Source organism: Vicugna pacos, unplaced genomic scaffold, assembly GCF_048564905.1.
Source record: "Vicugna pacos unplaced genomic scaffold, VicPac4 scaffold_19, whole genome shotgun sequence".
Classification (NCBI taxonomy): Eukaryota; Metazoa; Chordata; class Mammalia; order Artiodactyla; family Camelidae; genus Vicugna; species Vicugna pacos.
The window spans coordinates 47189576-47199696 of NW_027328740.1; positions in this window are offsets into that span (position 1 = coordinate 47189576).

A 10121-nucleotide genomic window follows, 5' to 3' on the forward strand; every position below is an offset into this window, starting at 1 on the left:
GGAATATCATGTTGAAGGAATCTATTCAAATTACATATATCTAGGGTAGAATTCGCTCCAAGAGGGTTTTTCTGGGATCAAAGTGTGATTCTTGAAACTGGTGACAGGAGAAGCAACGAAGTCCAAGGAACTATTTCAAAGTGCATAAGTAACTTGTTTGGTGGTTGAAACATCTGTCATGCGCATGTTCACAGCTCAGAAATGCATGTTTGAGGAATCCGTGATGCATGAAACATGTTCGGAATACGGAATGCCATGGTTATGTAAACAATGTAAATTACATGTGTATTGGTGAGAATTCGCTCAAAGAGTGTTTTCTACTGCCAAATGTCCGATTTTAGAACCTGGTGATACAAAAAACTTATGAAGTCAGAGTAAATATTTCAAAGTGTAATATATGCCTTCTTTGGTGGATGAAAGTTCACTAATCCACATGCTCACAACTCAGAAACGCATGTTTCTCGAATCCGTCATGCATGTATCATGTACGGAAACCGGAATGCCATGTTGATGGAATTCATGTAAATTATATATCTATTAGGTTGAATACACTCCAGAAGTATTCTTCTGTGAAAAATGAACGAATTCGAATCTTGTCTTAGGGAAAGCTTGTGAAAATGTGTACACGAGTCTATGTGAAATTATTCCTTTTATAGAGGATGAAAAATCAGTAATCCACATGCTCTCAACTCAGGAATGCATGTCTGTCGAATCCGTCATGCATGTAACATGTACGGAACACGGAATATCATGTTGAAGGAATCTATTCAAATTACATATCTCTAGGGTAGAATTCGCTCCAAGAGGGTTTTTCTGGGATCAAAGTGTGATTCTTGAAACTGGTGAAAGGAGAAGCAACGAAGTCCAAGGAAGTATTTCAAAGTGCATAAGTAACTTGTTTGGTGGTTGAAACATCTGTCATGCGCATGTTCACAGCTCAGAAATGCATGTTTGAGGAATCCGTGATGCATGAAACATGTTCGGAATACGGAATGCCATGGTTATGTAAACAATGTAAATTACATGTGTATTGGTGAGAATTCGCTCAAAGAGAGTTTTCTACTGCCAAATGTCCGATTTTAGAACCTGGTGATACAAAAAACTTATGAAGTCAGAGTAAATATTTCAAAGTGTAATATATGCCTCCTTTGGTGGATGAAAGTTCACTAATCCACATGCTCACAACTCAGAAACGCATGTTTCTCGAATCCGTCATGCATGTATCATGTACGGAACCCGGAATGCCATGTTGATGGAATTCATGTAAATTATATATCTATTAGGTTGAATACACTCAAGAAGAATTCTTCTGTGAAAAATGAACGAATTCGAAACTTGTGTTAGGGAAAGCTTGTGAAAATGTGTACACGAGTCTATATGAAATTATTCCTTTTATAGAGGATGAAAAATCAGTAATCCACATGCTCACAACTCAGGAATGCATGTTTGTCGAATCCGTCATGCATGTAACATGTACGGAACACGGAATATCATGGTGAAGGAATCTATTCAAATTACATATTTCTAGGGTAGTATTCGCTCCAAGAGGGTTTTTCTGGGATCAAAGTGTGATTCTTGAAACTGGTGATAGGAGAAGCAACGAAGTCCAAGGAACTATTTCAAAGTGCATAAGTAACTTGTTTGGTGGTTGAAACATCTGTCATGCGCATGTTCACAGCTCAGAAATGCATGTTTGAGGAATCCGTGATGCATGAAACATGTTCGGAATACGGAATGCCATGGTTATGTAAACAATATAAATTACATGTGTATTGGTGAGAATTCGCTCAAAGAGTGTTTTCTACTGCCAAATGTCCGATTTTAGAACCTGGTGATACAAAAAACTTATGAAGTCACAGTAAATATTTCAAAGTGGAAAATATGCCTTCTTTGGTGGATGAAAGTTCACTAATCCACATGCTCACAACTCAGAAACGCATGTTTCTCGAATCCGTCATGCATGTATCATGTACGGAACCCGGAATGCCATGTTGATGGAATTCATGTAAATAATATATCTATTACGTTGAATACACTCCAGAAGTATTCTTCTGTGAAAAATGAACGATTTCGAAACATGAGTTAGGGAAAGCTTGTGAAAATGTGTACACGAGTCTATATGAAATTATTCCTTTTATAGAGGATGAAAAATCAGTAATCCACATGCTCTCAACTCAGGAATGCATGTTTGTCGAATCCGTCATGCATGTAACATGTACGGAACACGGAATATCATGTTGAAGGAATCTATTCAAATTACATATCTCTAGGGTAGAATTCGCTCCAAGAGGGTTTTTCTGGGATCAAAGTGTGATTCTTGAAACTGGTGATAGGAGAAGCAACGAAGTCCAAGGAACTATTTCAAAGTGCATAAGTAACTTGTTTGGTGGTTGAAACATCTGTCATGCGCATGTTCACAGCTCAGAAATGCATGTTTGAGGAATCCGTGATGCATGAAACATGTTCGGAATACGGAATGCCATGGTTATGTAAACAATGTAAATTACATGTGTATTGGTGAGAATTCGCTCAAAGAGTGTTTTCTACTGCCAAATGTCCGATTTTAGAACCTGGTGATACAAAAAACTTATGAAGTCAGAGTAAATATTTCAAAGTGTAATATATGCCTTCTTTGGTGGATGAAAGTTCACTAATCCACATGCTCACAACTCAGAAACGCATGTTTCTCGAATCCGTCATGCATGTATGATGTACGGAACCCGGAATGCCATGTTGATGGAATTCATGTAAATTATATATCTATTAGGTTGAATACACTCCAGAAGTATTCTTCTGTGAAAAATGAACGAATTCGAAACTTGTGTTAGGGAAAGCTTGTGAAAATGTGTACACGAGTCTATGTGAAATTATTCCTTTTATAGAGGATGAAAAATCAATAATCCACATGCTCTCAACTCAGGAATGCATGTTTGTCGAATCCGTCATGCATGTAACATGTACGGAACACGGAATATCATGTTGAAGGAATCTATTCAAATTACATATCTCTAGGGTAGAATTCGCTCCAAGAGGGTTTTTCTGGGATCAAAGTGTGATTCTTGAAACTGGTGATAGGAAATGCAACGAAGTCCAAGGAACATTTTCAAAGTGCATGAGTAACTTGTTTGGTGGTTGAAACATCTGTCATGCGCATGTTCACAGCTCAGAAATGCATGTTTGAGGAATCCGTGATGCATGAAACATGTTCGGAATACGGAATGCCATGGTTATGTAAACAATGTAAATTACATGTGTATTGGTGAGAATTCGCTCAAAGAGAGTTTTCTACTGCCAAATGTCCGATTTTAGAACCTGGTGATACAAAAAACTTATGAAGTCAGAGTAAATATTTCAAAGTGGAAAATATGCCTTCTTTGGTGGATGAAAGTTCACTAATCCACATGCTCACAACTCAGAAACGCATGTTTCTTGAATCCGTCATGCATGTATCATGTACGGAACCCGGAATGCCATGTTGATGGAATTCATGTAAATAATATATCTATTACGTTGAATACACTCCAGAAGTATTCTTCTGTGAAAAATGAACGATTTCGAAACATGAGTTAGGGAAAGCTTGTGAAAATGTGTACACGAGTCTATATGAAATTATTCCTTTTATAGAGGATGAAAATCAGTAATCCACATGCTCTCAACTCAGGAATGCATGTTTGTCGAATCCGTCATGCATGTAACATGTACGGAACACGGAATATCATGTTGAAGGAATCTATTCAAATTACATATCTCTTGGGTAGAATTCACTCCAAGAGGGTTTTTCTGGGATCAAAGTGTGATTCTTGAAACTGGTGATAGGAGAAGCAACGAAGTCCAAGGAACTATTTCAAAGTGCATAAGTAACTTGTTTGGTGGTTGAAACATCTGTCATGCGCATGTTCACAGCTCAGAAATGCATGTTTGAGGAATCCGTGATGCATGAAACATGTTCGGAATACGGAATGCCATGGTTATGTAAACAATGTAAATTACATGTGTATTGGTGAGAATTCGCTCAAAGAGTGTTTTCTACTGCCAAATGTCCGATTTTAAAACCTGGTGATACAAAAAACTTATGAAGTCAGAGTAAATATTTCAAAGTGTAATATATGCCTTCTTTGGTGGATGAAAGTTCACTAATCCACATGCTCACAACTCAGAAACGCATGTTTCTCGAATCCGTCATGCATGTATCATGTACGGAACCCGGAATGCCATGTTGATGGAATTCATGTAAATTATATATCTATTAGGTTGAATACACTCCAGAAGTATTCTTCTGTGAAAAATGAACGAATTCGAAACTTGTGTTAGGGAAAGCTTGTGAAAATGTGTACACGAGTCTATATGAAATTATTCCTTTTATAGAGGATGAAAAATCAGTAATCCACATGCTCACAACTCAGGAATGCATGTTTGTCGAATCCGTCATGCATGTAACATGTACGGAACACGGAATATCATGTTGAAGGAATCTATTCAAATTACATATCTCTTGGGTAGAATTCACTCCAAGAGGGTTTTTCTGGGATCAAAGTGTGATTCTTGAAACTGGTGATAGCAGAAGCAACGAAGTCCAAGGAAGTATTTCAAAGTGCATAAGTAACTTGTTTGGTGGTTGAAACATCTGTCATGCGCATGTTCACAGCTCAGAAATGCATGTTTGAGGAATCTGTGATGCATGAAACATGTTCGGAATACGGAATGCCATGGTTATGTAAACAATATAAATTACATGTGTATTGGTGAGAATTCGCTCAAAGAGTGTTTTCTACTGCCAAATGTCCGATTTTAGAACCTGGTGATACAAAAAACTTATGAAGTCAGAGTAAATATTTCAAAGTGTAATATATGCCTTCTTTGGTGGATGAAAGTTCACTAATCCACATGCTCACAACTCAGAAACGCATGTTTCTCGAATCCGTCATGCATGTATCATGTACGGAACCCGGAATGCCATGTTGATGGAATTCATGTAAATTATATATCTATTAGGTTGAATACACTCCAGAAGTATTCTTCTGTGAAAAATGAACGAATTCGAAACTTGTGTTAGGGAAAACTTGTGAAAATGTGTACACGAGTCTATATGAAATTATTCCTTTTATAGAGGATGAAAAATCAGTAATCCACATGCTGACAACTCAGGAATGCATGTTTGTCTAATCCGTCATGCATGTAACATGTACGGAACACGGAATATCATGTTGAAGGAATCTATTCAAATTACATATCTCTAGGGTAGAATTCGCTCCAAGAGGGTTTTTCTGGGATCAAAGTGTGATTCTTGAAACTGGTGATAGGAGAAGCAACGAAGTCCAAGGAACTATTTCAAAGTGAATAAGTAACTTGTTTGGTGGTTGAAACATCTGTCATGCGCATGTTCACAGCTCAGAAATGCATGTTTGAGGAATCCGTGATGCATGAAACATGTTCGGAATACGGAATGCCATGGTTATGTAAACAATGTAAATTACATGTGTATTGGTGAGAATTCGCTCAAAGAGTGTTTTCTACTGCCAAATGTCCGATTTTAGAACCTGGTGATACAAAAAACTTATGAAGTCAGAGTAAATATTTCAAAGTGTAATATATGCCTTCTTTGGTGGATGAAAGTTCACTAATCCACATGCTCACAACTCAGAAACGCATGTTTCTCGAATCCGTCATGCATGTATCATGTACGGAACCCGGAATGCCATGTTGATGGAATTCATGTAAATTATATATCTATTAGGTTGAATACACTCCAGAAGTATTCTTCTGTGAAAAATGAACGATTTCGAAACATGAGTTAGGGAAAGATTGTGAAAATGTTTACACGAGTCTATATGAAATTATTCCTTTTATAGAGGATGAAAAATCAGTAATCCACATGCTCTCAACTCAGGAATGCATGTTTGTCGAATCCGTCATGCATGTAACATGTACGGAACACGGAATATCATGTTGAAGGAAACTTTTCAAATTACATATCTCTAGGGTAGAATTCGCTCCAAGACGGTTTTTCTGGGATCAAAGTGTGATTCTTGAAACTGGTGACAGGAGAAGCAACGAAGTCCAAGGAACTATTTCAAAGTGCATAAGTAACTTGTTTGGTGGTTGAAACATCTGTCATGCGCATGTTCACAGCTCAGAAATGCAAGTTTGAGGAATCCGTGATGCATGAAACATGTTCAGAATACGGAATGCCATGGTTATGTAAACAATGTAAATTACATGTGTATTGGTGAGAATTCGCTCAAAGAGTGTTTTCTACTGCCAAATGTCCGATTTTAGAACCTGGTGATACAAAAAACTTATGAAGTCAGAGTAAATATTTCAAAGTGTAATATATGCCTTCTTTGGTGGATGAAAGTTCACTAATCCACATGCTCACAACTCAGAAACGCATGTTTATCGAATCCGTCATGCATGTATCATGTACGGAAACCGGAATGCCATGTTGATGGAATTCATGTAAATTATATATCTATTAGGTTGAATACACTCCAGAAGTATTCTTCTGTGAAAAATGAATGAATTCGAAACTTGTGTTAGGGAAAGCTTGTGAAAATGTGTACACGAGTCTATATGAAATTATTCCTTTTATAGAGGATGAAAAATCAGTAATCCACATGGTCTCAACTCAGGAATGCATGTTTGTCGAATCCGTCATGCATGTAACATGTACGGAACACGGAATATCATGTTGAAGGAATCTATTCAAATTACATATCTCTAGGGTAGAATTCGCTCCAAGACGGTTTTTCTGGGATCAAAGTGTGATTCTTGAAACTGGTGATAGGAGAAGCAACGAAGTCCAAGGAACTATTTCAAAGTGCATAAGTAACTTGTTTGGTGGTTGAAACATCTGTCATGCGCATGTTCACAGCTCAGAAATGCATGTTTGAGGAATCCGTGATGCATGAAACATGTTCGGAATACGGAATGCCATGGTTATGTAAACAATGTAAATTACATGTGTATTGGTGAGAATTCGCTCAAAGAGAGTTTTCTACTGCCAAATGTCCGATTTTAGAACCTGGTGATACAAAAAACTTATGAAGTCAGAGTAAATATTTCAAAGTGTAATATATGCCTTCTTTGGTGGATGAAAGTTCACTAATCCACATGCTCACAACTCAGAAACGCATGTTTCTCGAATCCGTCATGCATGTATCATGTAAGGAACCCGGAATGCCATGTTGATGGAATTCATGTAAATTATATATCTATTAGGTTGAATACACTCCAGAAGTATTCTTCTGTGAAAAATGAACGATTTCGAAACATGAGTTAGGGAAAGATTGTGAAAATGTTTACACGAGTCTATATGAAATTATTCCTTTTATAGAGGATGAAAAATCAGTAATCCACATGCTCTCAACTCAGGAATGCATGTTTGTCGAATCCGTCATGCATGTAACATGTACGGAACACGGAATATCATGTTGAAGGAAACTTTTCAAATTACATATCTCTAGGGTAGAATTCGCTCCAAGACGGTTTTTCTGGGATCAAAGTGTGATTCTTGAAACTGGTGACAGGAGAAGCAACGAAGTCCAAGGAACTATTTCAAAGTGCATAAGTAACTTGTTTGGTGGTTGAAACATCTGTCATGCGCATGTTCACAGCTCAGAAATGCAAGTTTGAGGAATCCGTGATGCATGAAACATGTTCAGAATACGGAATGCCATGGTTATGTAAACAATGTAAATTACATGTGTATTGGTGAGAATTCGCTCAAAGAGTGTTTTCTACTGCCAAATGTCCGATTTTAGAACCTGGTGATACAAAAAACTTATGAAGTCAGAGTAAATATTTCAAAGTGTAATATATGCCTTCTTTGGTGGATGAAAGTTCACTAATCCACATGCTCACAACTCAGAAACGCATGTTTATCGAATCCGTCATGCATGTATCATGTACGGAAACCGGAATGCCATGTTGATGGAATTCATGTAAATTATATATCTATTAGGTTGAATACACTCAAGAAGAATTCTTCTGTGAAAAATGAACGAATTCGAAACTTGTGTTAGGGAAAGCTTGTGAAAATGTGTACACGAGTCTATATGAAATTATTCCTTTTATAGAGGATGAAAAATCAGTAATCCACATGCTCACAACTCAGGAATGCATGTTTGTCGAATCCGTCATGCATGTAACATGTACGGAACACGGAATATCATGTTGAAGGAATCTATTCAAATTACATATTTCTAGGGTAGTATTCGCTCCAAGAGGGTTTTTCTGGGATCAAAGTGTGATTCTTGAAACTGGTGATAGGAGAAGCAACGAAGTCCAAGGAACTATTTCAAAGTGCATAAGTAACTTGTTTGGTGGTTGAAACATCTGTCATGCGCATGTTCACAGCTCAGAAATGCATGTTTGAGGAATCCGTGATGCATGAAACATGTTCGGAATACGGAATGCCATGGTTATGTAAACAATATAAATTACATGTGTATTGGTGAGAATTCGCTCAAAGAGTGTTTTCTACTGCCAAATGTCCGATTTTAGAACCTGGTGATACAAAAAACTTATGAAGTCAGAGTAAATATTTCAAAGTGTAATATATGCCTTCTTTGGTGGATGAAAGTTCACTAATCCACATGCTCACAACTCAGAAACGCATGTTTCTCGAATCCGTCATGCATGTATCATGTACGGAACCCGGAATGCCATGTTGATGGAATTCATGTAAATTATATATCTATTAGGTTGAATACACTCCAGAAGTATTCTTCTGTGAAAAATGAACGAATTCGAATCTTGTATTAGGGAAAGCTTGTGAAAATGTGTACACGAGTCTATGTGAAATTATTCCTTTTATAGAGGATGAAAAATCAGTAATCCACATGCTCTCAACTCAGGAATGCATGTTTGTCGAATCCGTCATGCATGTAACATGTACGGAACACGGAATATCATGTTGAAGGAATCTATTCAAATTACATATCTCTAGGGTAGAATTCGCTCCAAGAGGGTTTTTCTGGGATCAAAGTGTGATTCTTGAAACTGGTGATAGGAGAAGCAACGAAGTCCAAGGAACTATTTCAAAGTGCATAAGTAACTTGTTTGGTGGTTGAAACATCTGTCATGCGCATGTTCACAGCTCAGAAATGCATGTTTGAGGAATCCGTGATGCATGAAACATGTTCGGAATACGGAATGCCATGGTTATGTAAACAATGTAAATTACATGTGTATTGGTGAGAATTCGCTCAAAGAGTGTTTTCTACTGCCAAATGTCCGATTTTAGAACCTGGTGATACAAAAAACCTATGAAGTCAGAGTAAATATTTCAAAGTGTAATATATGCCTTCTTTGGTGGATGAAAGTTCACTAATCCACATGCTCACAACTCAGAAACGCATGTTTCTCGAATCCGTCATGCATGTATCATGTACGGAACCCGGAATGCCATGTTGATGGAATTCATGTAAATTATATATCTATTAGGTTGAATACACTCCAGAAGTATTCTTCTGTGAAAAATGAACGAATTCGAAACTTGTGTTAGGGAAAGCTTGTGAAAATGTGTACACGAGTCTAAATGAAATTATTCCTTTTATAGAGGATGAAAAATCAGTAATCCACATGCTCACAACTCAGGAATGCATGTTTGTCGAATCCGTCATGCATGTAACATGTACGGAACACGGAATATCATGTTGAAGGAATCTATTCAAATTACATATATCTAGGGTAGAATTCGCTCCAAGAGGGTTTTTCTGGGATCAAAGTGTGATTCTTGAAACTGGTGACAGGAGAAGCAACGAAGTCCAAGGAACTATTTCAAAGTGCATAAGTAACTTGTTTGGTGGTTGAAACATCTGTCATGCGCATGTTCACAGCTCAGAAATGCATGTTTGAGGAATCCGTGATGCATGAAACATGTTCGGAATACGGAATGCCATGGTTATGTAAACAATGTAAATTACATGTGTATTGGTGAGAATTTGCTCAAAGAGTGTTTTCTACTGCCAAATGTCCGATTTTAGAACCTGGTGATACAAAAAACTTATGAAGTCAGAGTAAATATTTCAAAGTGTAATATATGCCTTCTTTGGTGGATGAAAGTTCACTAATCCACATGCTCACAACTCAGAAACGCATGTTTCTCGAATCCGTCATGC